The following is a 20,111-nucleotide window of genomic DNA, read 5'->3' as shown; positions in this document are numbered from 1 at the left end:
AAAATACACAAAAGCATTTGTGTTATAGTGCAGATCATTCAGAAAGTTGTGAGCAATTCTAGTCTCGTAGCAAAACGTTTTTGTGTTTATTAATTATCACCGACATTCAAAATGATGCTTAAAGTTCCCGGTTGGTTCAAGTTTTCATTTTAAGCTACCATGTACATCCTGAGACCAAAAGTTCTTTGGTTTGGTTGTGGAGACTTGCACAGACAGACATGCAGCTAAGTGATGAAACCAACATATCTACATGTTATAGTATTCAGGGTAATTGATGAAACTCCACACTACAGGTGAAATGTTATCATATCGAGCGACCATACACAGGTGCAGAATGTAAATATCTTGGAAATCAGTTATTGTAATTGACACATATTTGAAATCCAGAACAACTAGCACATTTTTAGCAAATTTGTAATTAATTGCATGAATGGACAAAAAAAACGCTCTGTCTGGAAACAAAAACGACACATCAAAGCTTTCCAAATATCTGTGAACCTAGCATGCTAACCACTTTTATACACAATCTATGACCCTAACACAAAGCTAGCAGACAAAGAACTCTGGACCTAACATGACGGGTGCGCAACCAAGCAGCTAGAACTCAATTTACAACAACAGCAGAAATGAAAAAGGCTTGTGGGATTGTACATGTCTGCCTGTAGTCTTTCCTACACTACAATCACTATCACCAAATTTGTTGTGACCTGCACTATGGCTTGTTTTTCTCTGACTTTGTGCCCAAACGATATTGTGCGACGTATCGAGTGATTTAAAAGTGTTGCTATTTTGAGATTACATTTTTTATTGCATGTACATGCATGCTATGAGTAGTCAGCCATCGATGAGAGTGTGCTGAATTTCCCCATATATAGAATACAAAGTCCAAGATATGAGATAACTTAAACACCAGCATACTATAAAAAAACAACACACACACACACACACACACACACACACACACACACACACACACACCCAAATCCATGCCTCCCTTTAATCCCATAATCCAGTGGTTAAGCCTTGACTGAGTGCTGCTACGTTCTCATGAATGAGTTCGTGTTTTCTCATGTGTGACTTTGACAGAGGCAGAGAGGCAGATGTATGTGCTTTTTTGAGAGTGAAAGTAACATGTAAAGAAAAAAAATGTCAAAAAAAAAAAGCACGAGGAAGCAATAAAGAAAGCAAAAGAATAAAGTAAAGAGAAAGGGTGAGGGAGAGAGATGGCATGATTTAAGCAGCGGAAGTGGGCAAGCGATGAGGTGGGGGTTGTTCCTGTTTGCAGCTGATCTATTTTTTCTCTCAGAGACATGTTGATGCTTATGCAGTGGAGATATCGCTTTTTTTAGCTACTAAGAAATTTAACCTTTCCAGAGGAATGTTTAAAAATGCTGATTTTTAAATCAGTCATAAAGTAGCGCCCCACCAAATAATGGCAGCAGTTTCAGAGGCCTAAAGGGGTAAATTATTTACTCATCACAAGAGCAAATGGAAACTGTCTTGCTATGTAGGAGAATATTTCTTCTCTTTTGTAACCAGTAGTACCAACTCTGGCCTGAGTTTGTGATCGGCAATGAGTGAAGTGAAGAATTATCTCCAAATCTACATTTTAGTATTTAGAAAAGCTAAAAATGCAGTCTTGATTTTAAGAAACTGTTCTAATAAACCCATATTTTATAGGTTTGAACTATTTTAAGAAAAATATTGAGCGTATTTTAAATTTGATGGCAGCAACACGTCTCAAAAAAGTTAAGATGGGGCAACAAAAAGTTGGAAAAGTTAGTGGTACTAAAACAAAACAGCAGGTGGAACTGGCAAAAGGTAAGTAAAATGATTGGGTATAACAATTTCACAATAATGTTTCACAATTAATATATGTCAAGGAGTGCAGTGTGGCAGGCAGGGGTAGGACCCAAAATTTTTTGTGATGCCGTGCCATCCACAACTGCAGGTTACAGCTCTATCATGCACAGAAGAAGGCATATGTGAACATAATCCAGAAACATCATCATCTTCTCGGGCTCATCAAAGCTCATTCAACATGAAATGAGGCAAAGTGGGAAACTGACCTATGGTCATATGAATCAACATGGATGCCACTTTCCCCACAATGAAGAAGAGAGGGACCATCCAGCTCGTTCACAGGTTTCAGTTCAAAACCCTGCATGGTACGGGGGTGTGTTAGTGCCTATGAAATTGGCATCTACATATCTAAAAGGCACATCAATTCTGGGAAGTATATACAGGTTTTAAAGCCACATATGTTCCTATCTTTTAGGCCATATTTTATTACTGCATCTATTCCAACAGCATGCATCGCAGTGGAAGAGTCCAGATGCTGAAGTTGCGTGCCTGCAGTCCAGACCTTTCATCAGCTGAAAATATTCGGTAAATCATGAAATGAAAAACATAACAAAGAAGACCCAGAACTGTTGGAAAAGAAAACCTTTGTGAAAAGAATGTGAATAAGATGTTGGGTTTCTGAGATTTACAAATGGTTGGATTCTGTTTGTATTTGCATTTTACACAGCAACCCAACTTTCTCAGGGTTGGGTTTGTATATTATAGATTTATCTGCATTTCTCTTGCTTGTCTGTCACAGACAACAAATGTTGCTTTTATACTTTCATTCTTCGTGATGGAGTTCAATGGTGAAATGCTTTGGGCTTGTTTTCGTGCCAGTGTAATGTTTGCCCAGACCTGTTTGTGGAGACTGCATGCGTTAATGAGTAATACATCTAACAGGTCACCAGCTACTTATCCCCATTTCAATGCAACTTAGCGGGGGCACACATACACACACACACACACACACACACACACACACACACACACACACACACTCACACACACACACACACACACACACACACACACACACACACACACACACACACACACCAGTTTCCTTATTTGTTTTTTTTTCTTGGCCACTTCCTTCTTAGCCTTAAGCACAAACAGCCTGACTTCTCCCATGAATGAGCCTCAGTTTGTGGAAACTATTTGTGCAATTTTCAGTTTTATCCTAAAGGCTGTTACTTTTAATTGAATGCAAAAAAAACCCCCAAACAATAAATACGATAACCACAGAAAATATAATAGAAGTAAAATTGTAGTTTTCAAAAGATTCATAAAGAAATTGAACCCTTTTTGTAAAGTATCTTTGGACAGAGCCAAGCTTTGTTTAGCTGCTGAGCTCACTATCTCTGGTCATTGCTCCAGATTCACTGACAAGATGAGAAAGTGGTGACAAACAACTAAATGTTTTTTTCTTTTTTTCTAAGACGCTAAAAAAATTAACCTGTGTGAGGAGCACTATGAATACCTGCAATCCACATTACAGTGTGAATCAGCTTGGTTTCCCCTTGGTCTCTATCCCTTTCTCTCTCTGTCTTTCTCTCTCTCTCTCACACACACACACATAGAAAAACTCACTCGTCATTCAAATATCACTGCATATTTTGAATAGTCAAAGCAGCACAGGATGAAACAGTGAGATCATATTCAAAGCTATTCACATTGTGTATGACTACAGCGTTCAAACTACGTTTTTTAAATTACCGCATTAAGACAAATATTGTTTCAGTTGATGTGAACACGATTACGATTGTGGCCAGGATGAAGCTATTGCTCTTTTGTGGTACCTTCCTGTCATAAATACTGTCTCACAGCCTGGGCATGAGTCCAGAATGCTTTAATATTTGGCATTTGGCATAATATAAACAGTCTAGTGCGGAGGGGTGTACAGACAGTTGGACTGCCAAAGAGCAATGACGATAGGCAGTCATCATGTAGTGGAAGATATTAAACAGTGCCCACCAGAGTTTTGCATCACTTACTGTTAATGCTTACGTTCTATTGGAAGCTTTTCTCCTGTACTGAATACTTGCACTTGTTGTGCGTGAATGGGCTGTTACCTGACGTCAAAACTGAAGCCTTCTCCCACACCAAACAGTCCATTTGACTGTTTTTGTACGAATAGCTTGGGTTAAATGCACCAACAGAGACATTAATGAATGCCCCGGTGACACTAGAGTGAAAACAGGAAAATCTATGGTTGCCTGTGGATTGCATTGATTTATTTTGCTAATGGAGAACAATTAAAAATAGTTGTGGTTACCAACTGGTTGCTCAGAGGTTGGCCATGCAAAACCCTCAACCTCTAAGCAACCATCTTTTGATCGTAATACGATTGCACAGGTCGCCTGGTGGGGGGCAGCCTATTTCCAAACAGAAGGGAAGAGAGTTCCAACAGATTGTTCTGACTCAACTGGATGCCAAATATTGCATGATACTAACCCCAGGTTGTTCTGCGGTGCATCCTTCTGAGTGTGAACGTTAGATAGAAAGCACTTACGTAGAAAGAGCATAGAAAGAAAGTGCTTGGGTGAATGAGGCAAGTTGTGTAAAGCGCTTTGAGTGCTCAGAGTAGAAAAGCACTATGTAAGAACCAGTCCATTTACCATTTAGTTGTCAGCTTGAACCAAACTGATAGCAGACTGACTCTGTCTGACTGATAGACCAAAATTGCCCTGAAGATGATAAGTGGTCACAGACCTAGTCCCTGTCTTTGAAGCAACCATTTCAAAGACAAAGAGACCGCAAGTTCATGGCGGCCATAGCTTTTATTGTGCCATAGTTTCTAACCATTATTTTCCCCAAAGTGACTGCAGCATAATTTTACGAGTAACTTTAATGACGGCAACTTTTCAATAGCATTAAACTCAGACACACAGTTCGCACAACAAGAGAAACTAATCTGACTTCAGAAAGCTAACTGCAAGTTGTTCGTCAGCTAGCTGCTAAGCTAGGTAGCTTGACTGCTTATGCTCCACATAAGCAGACAAGCTTCTCTCTGCTAAAATTTGCCAGAAGAACGAGTTAGGTCATGTGACATCTAGCGATGCCGGAATGTGACCAAAAAATGCAAAAAATCAAGTTCAACATCCGCAGGTCATTCAGTTCATGGAGGAAGCTTTATTTTGGTCTGCAGATCAAAAGAGTTCCCATAATCTTAAGTCAAATAATAAGGGATAAATAAACACTCACTGTCAACATGACTTACTATTGGTACACAGCATGAGTTTGCCATTCAAAGTTCACCAGTCTTGATTGAGTCAATCTACTGGAATAAACTGCCTTTTACCTAGATTTGACACTTGATATCCACCTATTTAAGACAATAAAATAAAATTAAACGAAATATACAGCATACAATAAACACTTGAATGTGTGCACAAAGTAAACCGTTTAACAACCGTTAAAAACCTTTACATTGTAATGGTTCATCTTCTTCTTCTTCTTTTTGTGACTGACTCATCCACAGTGTATTTGTGAATGAATGACTGTGAGGATTATCTGCAGGTCAAAAACAGGGAGGACTAACGCGTGACATGCCCGCATGTGTGTATGTGAGTGTGTGTGTGTCTGACATGTGGCAGTGTAAGCAGAACACAGACGCAGGGATTAAAGACAGGAAACAGCTTGCCGTTGAAACCCTTTCGACATCTGCACAACAACACACACGCGCACACACACACACACACACACACACACAGTTGGCTGTTTACGTGTCACTCTCTTGTAGTTTGTTTGTAAACGGTGCAATTAATTTGGAAATCTGTATGCAAAAGTTGTAAATTTTCCTACTGCACACAGACAAAGACACACACAACCAGGCACCACTCTCTGTGTTATGTGGCAGAGGTGCATCCGACCTGACACAGGTTGACGTCATTAGTCTGTCATATTTTTTTGTCTGAGAGTGTGACAGAGCAAGAAACTGTGGTTACTAAGGCAACGACTGGGTGGAGTAGCAAGTATGACCAGAAATGACAGGTAGAGGCGCAAAAATACGTATTTGTACATAGGTCCTCAAATGGATTTATAAAGAAAAGCAAACTACGCTGAACTCACACTGACCTGTGTCTCCTATGACGTCCTGTTTATTTTCCTAGAAAACAACAAGAAGGCCAGCTGACCATGATAGAGGATATAGGAGAAGGGGAGACAGGGGTAGGACAGGAGGAAGTGGAGTGTCCTTGTTAATGTGACATTGTCACGTTTAAGTGACTAGATTTCCTGCGTGTGACTGTGTGTGTTTGTGTATGAGTGCAGTGAGTCAACTGCCCAATTGCTTGACAGCCAACATGACCAACACACAAGTGAAAATCTCCCTCCCCGCCTCCCTGGTGGCTCCTTGGTGGCTCAGAATGAAACTCTGGGTTTGAGGTGTTATCACAATCTGCCGCAGTACAGCATCGCTGAATCACTCTATGTACTGTCTGTGGTAAGATCTGACAAGCTATCATTTCCTGTCTGTTTCCTACAGTACTCATGTGTCTCCCTCAGCAGTAAAAATAAGCACCAACAAAGTCACGATGAAATGTAAGGTTTTAGTTGTTTCCACACTTTTATTCAAACTCTGTGGTGCCCCATGAGATTTAAAGAATAAAGCCGTTAACTGTTAAAACTAATGTCGCTTTTTAACATTTTTTTTTTTGTTTGTTTGTTTTTTGGGTTTGTTTGTTTTTTTTTTTTTTTTTTTTGCTGTAGTCTGCAGTGTGGGAAGATTTCTTTTCACCTACACTTCTTCCAAATGAATTCAAGACCTGCAGATTTGAAAATTTGGTTGTATTATGCAATCATGTCAAAGTTTGGTTTAGTTCCAGTTAGTTTCCACTGTGGGTTTGTTTGGAACAATTATCACATTACAGACACAACATATAATCTGTAGCCAGCCACAAAAATACATGTACATCAATGGGTCCTAGAACATGTTGGGTTAAAAGATTTAACAACACTGACAAAGACTAAAATAAATGAAGAATTCTGTATATTTGTTTTATTTTATTGACATTTGTGAATACACATTTTAAGTCTCTAATACTGTGCAAAGTCTTGAGCTAACCCTATTTTCTTTATATCATGTTTCCAAGGAACCACATTTATTTATATGTTTTAAAGTGGTCTTGATCATTCTCCAGGCTTTCTAGAGGTCTTACAAAGTATTTCCCTATAGATTGGATACATGTCAGCAGGTCTTATGGAAGGATGAATCCAAATGTGACATTTTTGCTTGTTGTTGTCAACATCTACAGAAGAAGTCAGGTGAGAGGAACAACCTAAGAACAACAGTGATTGTCTGCAGCTATCTGTAAATCACATTAGAGGCTCATGATTTGGAGCGGCACTGCAGCTAGCGGTGTTGGGGATCTTGTCCCGTCTTTTTCCCCTCAGCCCAACCAGTCATGGCAGATGGCTGACCCTCTCTGAGTCTGGTGCTCCTTGAGGTTCCTTCCTGTTAAAGGGGAATTTTTCCTTCCCACTATCACCAAAGCACTTGCTCATGGGGGGGGTGTCACATGATTTTTAATAAACATGTTTCTCAGCAACTCTGTACTACACTGTAAGAAATTTTTAACTGTTACAAACTAACTACTTCTGTCAACTTTTCTATTTCAGCTAATTTAGTGACTCATATATGGTATATTTTTACATCAAAACCTTGGATAGTGCAACTCAAGATCAGAAAAAAGCAGTGAGAATTGGACTGGCTGCTAAAGACGACCAATTTAAATTCACAGAACGATAAAAATACTAAGTAGATGGAGGCGAGAGCGGTGCAATCATGACTCTGATGCATGCGTTTTATTTTTAATTCTATGAGTCAACGTTTCAGCAAATACTGCCCCGGAAAAACCCACAGTAGTGTATAAGGCATATTCACCTACAACTTGAATCACCACATAGGAAAAAACAAAAATCTAAACAGAGGTCATTAACAGCCAGACTTTTCAGTTCATATTGATGTTTATGCTCGGATAAATGAAAAACATAAAGGAAAAGATTTATTCCAATTAGTCAGTGATTTGCCCATGCTGCGTGACTCCTATATAAATATAGACGATGGAGAAACTAACAACAAACACCACACTATCCAGTGGCCCTACCGATGAGGGCACTGCTGTCCTGAAAATGACTAATCACATTAGGATAGAAATGTTTATCTGCAACAATACAACTTTGTATGGAATCATGTGACAAGTGGGTCTAAATCACGACACCAAATGACTCCATGGCACAGCAGAGCCACTCATTCCTCACTGTAAGTCAAGGATTAAGATTTTTGTTTCATTTAACCCCATGATTATCATTTGGTATTTTGCTGCTCAAACTTAACAGCATTTTAATCTAAATAACATGAACTTTTTCATGCTCTTCTGCCTAACTTTGTTGTAACAACTGGCTAGTATAGTTACTGTTACCTTCCTATTCCATTTTTTCTGACCTCCGCAACACTTTTCTATTTTGCTCAAAGATTTATTCAAAACTTTTTTCCACACCTTAGCACTTTCACACTCCAATGAAAGAGAGAGATGCTCATTGGATTCTTTCTTTTTTTTAGACAACTCTCTGTAAACGTAAAGATGGTTGTGCAGTGAAATCCCAGTAGATCAGCGTATGTCAGCTGACATACTCAACAACCAACAACAATACAAATGTGTATTCCCTTTCATGTGATTGGCTGATTAGATATTTGTCTTAATGAGCAGTTGAACAAGTACACTTAATAAAGTCTGTGAGTGTATGTATCATAAAACCATGAGGGTAAACAAAGGCATAATCGATTTGAGTAAGTTAACCTCCATTAAGCTGTGTCATGTTCATCATCACATGGGAAATTGTTAACACTATAACACCTGTGCTTTTGTGTTTTTTCTTCAAATTTCTCTTTATGAGCAGGACCTGAAAACTTTGAAGTTTTAGTGACAAGCTTTTCTTAAAAGTTGCTGAACTTCCCGAGTCACCTGTAATGGTCAAACTGCTCTCTGCTGTAACAGGTTAGCGCAACTTCACATGGTTCTCATTCTGCTTAATCTAATCTGACGTATCCTTTTTTAGGATTAACTTCCAAGCAGGCCACAAAATAGCATTATATTTCAGAAGTGAGGGTCGAGTCACATTTACTGGACCTCTCCGCTGACCTTATTGTGTTGTGGCTGATATGACATGATATTTTGCTCTTTAAAAGCACACTCCATTATCCACTTTGACTTTGCCATGGATACCAATTGTATGTTTTCGCTGCAAGCCATTTTGCCTGTGCCCTTTGCTTTAACGTGTTGTCTATAAATACCTACCCCTGGGTAAGAGCAATTTTTGAACAATATTTATCGTTTTTTGCTGTGAGAATGTGAGGACCTTACATAATTTTGAGATTGGACCAAATTCAGGGAACCAAAGATAGTTAAAGGGATTTTCTTTTTCTTTTTTTTTAAAAAAAGATGACAGCATTGCTTGTTTCAGATACGTCCTACTAATTAGTGCCCACTCTCACCGCAGGGGAAATGCTTCCATACTGAAAATGTTTCCCATGAATTAAGCCTTGAGCAGCGTCACACAAATGCCTCAGGATTGTGCTTTAAAGGAACTGAAACTTGTGGTTGCCAGGAAACACTTGATAATATTTTAGGCCACTTCTCTCATTTGCTGTCTCCGGCTGGGAATTCTTCCCATCTGTGCTGCTCTTGAAATTCACCTTGTTTATCATATTCAGCAAAGACACTATTGTGGGTAGTTTACTTAATTATATCTTCAACTCTTGAAACCATTGAAACCCCAAGAGGGAAATACACTAAAGGTTTGCTGGAAGTCAGTCCTACATCCACACAGAGGCCATCCTTCAGTCTCTAAAAATATATATTTTTGTGCAAGTATTTTCACAGTGTTGAAACGGCTGTTATCCTTTCTAATTATCCAAAGACAAACATCTCCTCCTAAGCTCCCAATGGGATACATTTCCAAGGAAAAACAGGATGGGGAACACAGGGATGACACAATTAAAATAAGTCTAAATGTGTCTTTTTCTGTCCAAAGACAGTTCTTACATAATAAAAACACAAATATTACATTTCACCACATGTGCTCAGATTGGACATTTTTAGATGGGCTATTCTAAAATCTAACTAAAAACTTGAAGAATTACTCTATGAGTTTGTTGTTTTTGATCTTCTGTATTTATCCCCTTTGTCGTGGTGGTGTTAAGTACTATTTTTGTTTGCTTCATCCTTTGTAACTTATTTAATCTATAAAGTAAGTATGTCCACTTTCACTCCTCTGATTATTATTACAGTGTATTTATGCACTATAATGGCATATTTCTATATGTCATATAATGGTAAATTGTACTGTTCGTTTCTTGTGACCTTGCTTTGCTAATGCTGCTTGTGGTCAATACTGTGGTTAGACTCACTGCATTAGTCTAAAAACAAAATGTTGAAACAAGGAAACTGACCCTCCAAAAGTTGATTCTGTTCATCTGGACGTAGCGTTTTGTGGGAGAAACGTTTCGTCACGGAAACTGACATTATTATCAATTTCCTAATAATATTGTATCAGTTCTGTGTTCCTGTTGACAACGCACTTCTTTAGGCAGTTAAATCACTGTACTTAACAGGGACATTGTGTTCATTCACATTACTTTTTTAGCAGTCTGCATGAACACATTTACATGCAGATATTTTCACCTACTATGTGAAATACAATAGAGGCTCTTTCCAAAAAGAAAGAGTGCTGTCATTGGTCAGCTGTCTTTAGCACTACGAGTGCAACTAAAGAAGAATTAGACGCCTACACGCTTACGTTTTACATCATTTGCAATGCTTTCATCTTATGGATATGAACTTACTTAAACTGTGAAAACACTCAATTATCAACACAGCTCCAGTTCGATCTCTTCACCTATTTATGTATATTGTTACACACCCCCATTTTCTCACTTTTTTCATTATCAGTTGTGGACATCAGCTTAAAAATTAAAATTAACACTAACATAAACAGAATCTTTGTAGGAGGAACGCCAAGGTGTGAGGAAAAAAAAAAGTGTATTCCCTATTCGTTTAGTAAGCGGTTGCTGGTAGTTTCTAAAATTGAAATTGGTTGCGAGATATTTGTGGTCTTGCAGGGTCTTTCTGTGTGGAGTTTGCATGTTCTCCCCGTGTTTGCGTGGGTTCTCCCCGGGTACTCCTGCTTCCTCCCACAGTCCAAAGACATGCACTTTGTGGGGATAGGTTAACTGAAAAATCTAAATTGTCCCTAGGTGTGAATGCAGGAGTGAATGTGAGTGCGACTGGTTGTCTGTCTTGTGTGTACCCTGCCTCTCGCCCTATGACAGCTGGGATAGGCTCCAGCGCTCCCCGCGACCCTGAAAAGGATAAGCGGAAGCGAATGGATGGATGGATATTTGTGGTCTTACACTGAAACCCTCCTAATTTCTTTGATTACTAGTAGAATATCGCAGTTGCCTGTTGCATGGAAGATGTCAAATTTTCTCTTAACCCTTACCAACTGTTCACTAAGCAGTACTGAAACAGTCAAAACTGCAACACAAACTGGAAACTGAGACAAATTCCCATCAAAGTAAAAGCTGTGCTTTCTGAAATCTATTGGCTGCAGCAGTAAGGCACGACTTCTACTTTGAAGATGAACATTCTTCATTTCTGGTTTGTGTTCTAACCCTTTTTTCAAGTTAGTAGCTGGCAAGTGTTTGCAAGACAAGTTAGCATTTTCAGTGGACACTACTGTTACTTTCCCCTGTAAAAGGTCCAGGTGATGAGGGAAAGTAACAAAAGGTGTCCAGGTTGAAAAAAAGGAGACAGAGAGGCAAACTGGTTAGATTTATTAAAAAAAAAAGAAAAAAGGATTTTATAAATGTTTCTATTACTAACTAAACGAAATGAGACGGACAAGCCGCTAACACCTTTTGAAGAAAGAAAACAACAAAGCTCAGATGTTGGTCAATAAAATGAAAATAAGTCAAAAAGGGTTAGTACCAAAACACACTCCTCTCCACAGAGTCAGAGCAATCAACCACCATACACACAGCTAACTAGCTGCAACCCAACAAGGCTCTCTGGCAGTAAAGCTCACCTTTCTCTGGCCTTAAGTATTCTTAACTGCTGATGGGAGTCAGCTGTACAAAAGAATGTGGCAAAAAGGCAGGAGAGATGGCAGGACACACCCACACATCCATTTTTTTTTAAACCTGTGTCACTTAACATCCATCAGGTCACTGGCAAAATGCTTTGATTAAACCCCGCACCCTTTTTTAAAAGATTAATTTGAACCTGCACCTTTGCATCAGCCTCACAATTTACGTGTCACTTACACTACCCAGTGAGCTAAGCTGGCACTCTATAGTTTCCCCCTTTTAAAGAATTTACACTTTTTGCAATAGAACAACTTTTGATACAAACATTTTAATGCTAAAATGTACGAGACTTCTTTTTAAATGCAACATCTTGTAATTTCTTGCAATTTGCATTTTCAGTATGCAGCTATAACAAAACCCAAGCCTGTCATGTGAGGCTGTATGCAGGCAGGAGTGGTAGTAAGGAGGACCCAATGTGCAGACGCTCAGAGGCAGAAAGTAAACTCAAACTTAGATTTATTGCTAGATGGCAAATAGAGAACTGGTAAAACTGAGAATACAAAAACTAACCTGAAAATAACAATGAACTGAATGAGCAGACGGACGGACGGAACACACAGCATGAAAGGAGGGTAGATCACAACACAGACCAAAGAAAACACAGGGTTTAAATACACAGAGGGAGCAATCGGGGAATGAGAGACAAGAGGGAAACACAGCTGGGGCAAATCAGGGCTAACGAGACAAAGGAAGTAAAACCAGACGCATTAACATGAGATACGGACTTTCAAAGTAAAACAGGAACCACAGACTGAACTTACAGACACAGACTCACAAGCAGGCACTGCAACAGAGGGAACAGAGACGTGGGACCAGGGCAGACACAGACACTGACTGGACACAGAATAGAGGGAGTATGGAAACCAAAACTTAAGAACTACATAATCACACAACAAGAAGAACTGGGGAAAATAGAAATGCAAAACAGAAACCAAAACCATCGCAATAATAAACTAAGATCAGAACACAAATAAAGGTACAAAACTGAAACCACCAGGTCAACGACCAAGGTACCCTAACAAAGCCTAACTGTTTCACTTTAAAGATGTTAAAAAGAGTTTTCAAAAACTACAGAGCTGAACTTGAGAAAACTTGGTAGAGAAGTGAAGCATAAATTTTTTAGACTCTCAATTGCTTTTTTAAAAAAATTTCAAAACAGAGTACTGTCATAGATGTGTTCGCTTCTAGTTTTTAATAGATATAAAGTCAGAAAATGCTAACAAAAACCAACTAAGTTTAGCAAAATTAATACCTTAAAAAACGACTGTCCATTAGTAATACAGCTTTGACATAACTCCAGAATTCAGGCATATAATCGAAGTTAATCATAATATTAGCCATATTAGCCACACATCATGCTAACACTAATAATCTTCACAAATTACTGCTAGGAAACTGCCATAAAAGGTAATTGAAGGGAATGCTGTTGTTATTTGACACTATATAAATAATATTTAATTTACTTTAAATTTAGCAAGAGAAGCTGCTCTGGCGATTACAAAAAGGTCAGACTATAATGCAGCTGCTCACTCTTTTTGTGAGGCATACCAAAGTACCTGTATGTTACATAGTGATGTGAATAAGTCACAGAAATAAAAGCTGGACTTCAAATGAGGTGGGTATTGGATAACTGGATACTGGTTTTGCAACTACAGAATTTTTATCACATGCAAAATAAACAGAAGTGAAAGTTGGACTCTTAGTGTCCTGACATTTTAATCTGAACTGTGTGAGCATGGTTAAAGCTGTAAAACAAACAAGCCTGGTATTGCTGTCTCTGTAACTCAGCGTGTTAGCAGGCGACTTTCCTAATAGCTAAGGATAAACATGCTTTTCAGAGGTGTAACTCCAAGGAAACTGCACTGCACTGAGGGTAAAAAACAGCAGTATTTGTGGATGCTGTTTCCTTGTTTCTTTTTATTCCTTGTCTGCTCAATTGCTTGCACACTGAGGGGAATGGGGCAAGATCAGTTTTTTAAATATGAATATATATATCTCATATATATTACTACTGTCTGAGCAAAAACATGGCTCTTTTCCTGGACAAATATCTTATTTTATGTAAAATGTTAACTCTAACTAACAACACAATGGAACATATTTACCTTTAAACATGTATATCATTACCAAAATCCCAAACTTAAGCAAAAATTTCATTTTAGTGGCAATACTTAAGAGATTTTATATTCTTAGTAGACTCCCGTACACTTTCTCTGGCATCACAGATTCATGTTATAGTGACCGTTTTAAAAGGTGGATCATTATAAATGATTATATAAGTATCTGCAACACCACATTGGAACATTTTGCCCTTTGCAACACTGTATAGCTCCTGGATGTTTTTAACAGTCCCCTCCTATTCCGCCTCCTCCTCTTTTTTCGTCTCGAGCGGACGTCACCAGAGACATAACTATTACCCCGGCAGCTAAAAACAGGTCAAGTGTTGCTCCGTGATGTTGGCTGCAGTCCCAAGGAGAGGAAAAGGTGGTGAGATGGAGGGCAGCGATATGGGAGCAGTAGAAAGTGTTTAAAAGACAGAGTGAGTACATGTCACAGAGAGAGCGAGGGGGGAGTCTAGAGAGCGATGCTTTTACTCAACTGTGTTCCCGGCCGCTCATCCAACTCCCCTGTTTCCTCTCTGTCTCTCCCACTCTCCCTCTCACATTACGACCGGAACATCATGGAACGACACTTTGATTTTGAAATCATAATGACAGTCACAACAGGATAGTGAGTCTTAAAATAGTCTCCATGCACAGTAGCCTACGATTTTCAAGGTCAAGGTATTGCCTATGCAAAGACTAAAAGCAGCAGGGCAGATTGGTTTAATTAATTCCTATCCACACATCAGAGTGATCATTTCAGTTTAATTTTGTTGATGCCAGAGGTCACAGGAGGATGGCCAGATTGATTCGTGCTGATAGGAAGGCAACAATAGCCCAAATACCCACTTGTTCCAACCAATGTATGCTGAATGCACAACACATGGGACCTTAAAGCAGATGGGCTACAGCGGCAAAAGACCACACTGTGTGTCACTCCTGTCAGCTAAGAACTGGAAATTGAGGCTACAGTTCACACTGGCTCACCAAAACTGGGCAACAGACAACTGGAACAATGTTGCCTGGTCTGATAAGTCTTTATTTCTGATGCAATATTCAGATGGTATGATTCAAATCTGCCATAATATACATGAAAGCATGGACCTATCCTGCATTGTATTAATGGTTCAGGCTGCTAGTAGTCATGTAGTGGGATGTGGGGGATGTTTTCTTGGAACATTTTGGCCCCTTAGTACCAAATGAGCATTGTTTAAGCACCACGGCCTGCTTCCAACAGGATAAGACATCATGTGACAAAGCTCAAATCATCTCAGACTGGCTTCTTGAATATGACAATGAGTTCACTGTACTCCTCCGCAGTCACCAGATGTCAGTTTTATAGAGCACCTTTGGGATGGGGAGGTGTGAGGAGATTCGCATCATGGATGTGCAGCTGACAAATCTGCAGCAGCTGTGTGATGCTGTCATTTCAGTATAGACAACAATCTCAGAGGAAGGCTGCAAACCACCTTATGGAATCTGGGCCACTAAGAATTAAAGCTAAAAGGGCATTTAAACCAGTCACAGGAAGATGTACTTAATGAAGTGGCCAGTGAGCGTATTCGTAGTACACAGACATTGCAGACCTTTGGCTTTCTAGCTTTTTAGTTTGTTGAAGAATTTGAAGAAATACGACAACTTCCTTTCCAAATCTCTTCCCACAAGTTGGACAGGAATGATGGCAGGGTCACGTCAAGAGTAGGGCCTGGCCTTGGATAAGCCTCCCTCCACCAATGCCAATAAACTAGAATACTGTTAACCTTACAATGCACAAATCTACTGGTCGAGAGCATGGGTAGGACCAGTGGTGAGTGTCACTGACTAAATTTGTTTGAGTAAAAGTACTAAAGTAGAGGTTTAATATACCTTATTTAAATATATCTATTTTATGCTTACTCCTAATTCTACTACACATTTGAAAGCAAATGTTATACTTTGTACTCTGTACCATTCATTTGAAAGCTTTAGGCACTTATTGTTTTGCAGATTTTAAAACATAATTCTGCTTTGGTTCTGTATTAGTATAAAGATACCCAGCAATCTATAAGACATTACAATCTCCAGCAGTTACCTTAGAGTGATTACATTTACTTTAGATACTAATAATATTTAATAAATAATATAATCACATTCTGAATAAAGTTGGGGGGCTACGCCACAGGGCAGTTAGTAGGTCTGGGCCTGAATTCTTCTGAACGTCGAATCATCAGCAGAGCTCCTTTTTCATTTCATAAACATAACATATTAACTTGTGGACACGCCGTTTAGAGTCATGGAAAGGTGAGTCAATACCATGGAACTTGGCTTTTTGACATATTTGCACATGTATTTGCATATTTGCAAATCCATGACCCCCTTGGAGGCAGTACGTGCAGATATAGGGGATGCACTGATGACAAACTGATCACACAAAAGTTCACTTTTCATAATCATTTTCATAAATACAACAAAACTGCATTCCCAAACAAAGCTGGTTTTGTGCTTTTGTTGACGGAGTGAAAAAGTCTGGCTGCAGTTACAGTAGACGGCTTTTCAGAAGACCCTTAAAACATCTGTGAATTGGTCGGGGTTTGGAGTTGCTTCGCTGCCTCAGGCACAACGCAGCTTGCAGTTATTCATCAACAATGAGTTGTGCATCATGTGAAAGATTACTTGAAGATAAGGTGAGGACATCTGCCTGACAGTGGACCTGAATCAGAAGTGGACCTTTTGGCTCAAATTCCCAAATCCAAATAAAATGTCTTGAAAATTAGCAGCAAGTTACGTCCCGGTCAAAGCTTACATCTGAATCCCACTGACACTTTATGGAGGGATTTGAAACAGACATAAAAGACAAAAAAAAAAACCCTCAAAACATCATTGAACTGAAGGAATTTTGCATGGGAGGTTCATAAAAAATTCCTGCAAGCCAAATCAGAGACTGGTTGAATATTCCATCTGTAAATATTGAGTATGCATATCAAGAAATGTCCAAATATGCCAAAAAAGCAAAAAGGTTTTCTACTGGATGTGCTAACTTTTTCTACATAGCTTGAACTAGTTAGATTACTTCTACACATGTTCAGCATAAAAGATAAATATGAGCTTTTCCTCTTAATTAAAGAAAACATAATATAGGCACAATTTTAAATTCATACAGCTAAATCCTCTCATGAAGGCTTTCATTCTTTGAGCAACCTGAAACTACCACCTCAGCTTCTATCAGACACAGACTGGGATATTATATGAACAATTTTCTGTAATAAATGATGATATACTTGTATCTGCTCCTGAAGCCTCCCAGGGTGAATTCGAGCGGCAGTGCAAGGTTTAGCAGCAAAGGGAAGATAAATGAGACAATTAAACGGGGCTCGATGGCACCTCTGTGACTAAGGGCTTTTCCTTCCTGCCTGCTTAAGTACAGACAAACAATAGTAAGCAGCAAAGGACAGTGTGTCCAACACTGACGGGCACACACTTAGGTGTTTATGTGCATGAGAGTGTTACTTCTCAGGTTTGCTGTAGGAATTCAGTCAGCAAACAGGCAAAGACTTGTAGACACCTAACAAGACTGTGGCTGTACTGAAACATATCATCAGTAATGCATCAATTGATAATTTCTTACACATAGTATTACTGTGACAGATCTCAGTCTTATCGTTTTGTACTAAAGAACATTTGTTATTTTTGAATTCATCCAGAAGTTTGTTTTCAGTCTTTTCAAATATTATAAATAAAGCGCCGAGAAATTCTATACTGAAAACAAGAGCATCTTTTTTTTTTTTTAAATAAAAGTCAGCAAGTTCAAGACAGATCGGCTTTAGTTCTGCTTTTGAAAATGGTTAGTTTCAGTTAAATTTTTTATTAGTTTCACTATTAGTTTTTAGGGTTTTTTTTATTATTGCAGTGTGATTGGTATTTGTCATCAGCAGAAGCTTCAGAACAGTTTAATATTTCAGCTGGTTTTATATTATTTCTGATAGTTTATTCTTATTCTATTTTTTTCTCATGTAGTGTTAGTTTGTAGTTTGGTTTTAATTACTATGACACCCAATAAACATCTACTACATAATGTTATCAAATCGTGTGTAGGCCATTTGTAGATGTTGGGTTTCTTGTCTTTACTTCCTGCTGTACACCTCGCTGCAGGCCAAGAGCTCACTGGAAGTGGACAGATGGACAGTGAACAGTGGTGTAGTAGTTAGCCCTGCTCATTAAAACTGACCTCAGGCTTTGTTTTATCATCTGGATGCACTGTCCTACCCCCAGTCCTGTCTGCCATGTGACTGATGTAACTGCCTGGTCCTTGGTGGTGCTGTTTTTTAAAAACCCTCACAGAAGTAAACTGTTTTCAAAGCTTTGCAGCTAAGCGGCAACCAGAGAGCAAACAAAGTCAATGTTTTTTCTCAATTTTTAGCAATTAAAGTCCTTACCAATGGCACTGCATCTGATAGGCTAGTAAATATGTCAGTTTACCTATAAATGTGCCGCCTAGAATGTACTCTATCAAGCAGCTATCATCTTCAGAGTGATGCTGTCACTTGATCACATGTCTTCACTGCACAGAAAGCCAATTTACTGCCCTGACTTTTTCTCTATAGATCCACGCTGTTGTTGCAGCGTGTTGTTTGGCATTTTCTTGGTGCAATAAGCAATGCATTACCTAAAAAACACACTGAACCATTTTTGGCACCTCCACAGATGATCTTGTTACCTGTGGCATGTGCACTGATCCATCGCCGCACCTCTCAGATGTTGAGTTTTGAACTGTCATAGCTAAAAATGGGTGCTTTTGGATAATCTTTATGTATGTATTATCTTTGCAAGTGGCAACTTTTGCAAAAAAGCAAAAAACTTGTTCAGCCTTCTTAACTCGAACTTTAGCATTTAGCTAACTCGGGCCTGTACAGTCTGAAATGTGAGATGTGTTTTTTGCAGTTTCTCTGAGTGTTGCATTGCCTGACCTTGGGGTGAATCTGCTGGGATGTCCACTCCTGGGAAGACTGGAAACTGTCGACGTAGAATGATGGACTTAAAAATGTATGGAAAAGGACTAATAACCCTTCCCAGATTGATGGGCAGCAAACGTTTTTTCTCTGAGATCAATTATTTCTGAGATCATTGCTGATGTCTTTCCTTCTTGGCATTGTGCTATCAAATACCTGAATTCTCCATGTCTTTCATAGAGGTGCTGATGCTCAATTAATCACTTGCACTTGATTAGAGTCCTATGAAAGCAGTAAGGGGCTAATTAGTTTTTTCACACACTGCTTCTGCTTTTGGTTTAGTTTCTGTTATTGAAATAATGACACGGGGTAATGTGTCATGTGTTGTTAATTTTAGAACCTGCTAACGAGTAGCTGATTTTTATTATGTCCTGTTACATAAAATCTTGGGATTGAAAGAAGGTATACTTTCTTTGTTACCGTGTACTCAGTTGCAAGATGTTTCAACAGACCTTTTTTTTTTAATATTAAACAGCCTTCGAGCCTTTTAGTTTCTCTGTGCCAGCTTTAGTGAAATATTTTTGCAGCACCATATTCAAAATAAGAAAGAAAACTCTTAGTTTTGACATTGCTTATATTGCAATTCAATAAAGTACTGAGTTTAAATGGTTCGCATATTTTCACATTCCTTTTAATTTCACACATCAGGTCATATCTTATCATCTGACCATTTTATAATACATAACATGTCAGAGACAATGGGAACTCTCTGTCTTTGGACAACAATAAGCCCTTAGTTTTAACTCTACAATCTGTGGATGTGATCTATCTGTTAGGACCTCCTTCACTCCAGTGTGCATGACAAACAGTGTACATTGTACTGCAAGATCCTTTCTACATAATGAACACTAGAGCTTTCACCTACTTCTGGATGAACTGAATGAACTTATCATTATCTAGCACATTCCTGAAATTCACTCAATGCTGAATTCACAAAAACAGCTCAGAAGATCATTGTTTAAACTAGACCTAATTTTTAAATCACGTTTTAAAATATGATTATGTGGGCAACAAGACAGAGTGGTATGCAAT

Source organism: Neolamprologus brichardi, chromosome 7, assembly GCF_056152115.1.
Source record: "Neolamprologus brichardi isolate AB-2024 chromosome 7, ASM5615211v1, whole genome shotgun sequence".
NCBI lineage: Eukaryota > Metazoa > Chordata > Actinopteri > Cichliformes > Cichlidae > Neolamprologus > Neolamprologus brichardi.
This window is presented reverse-complemented; position numbering follows the sequence as displayed.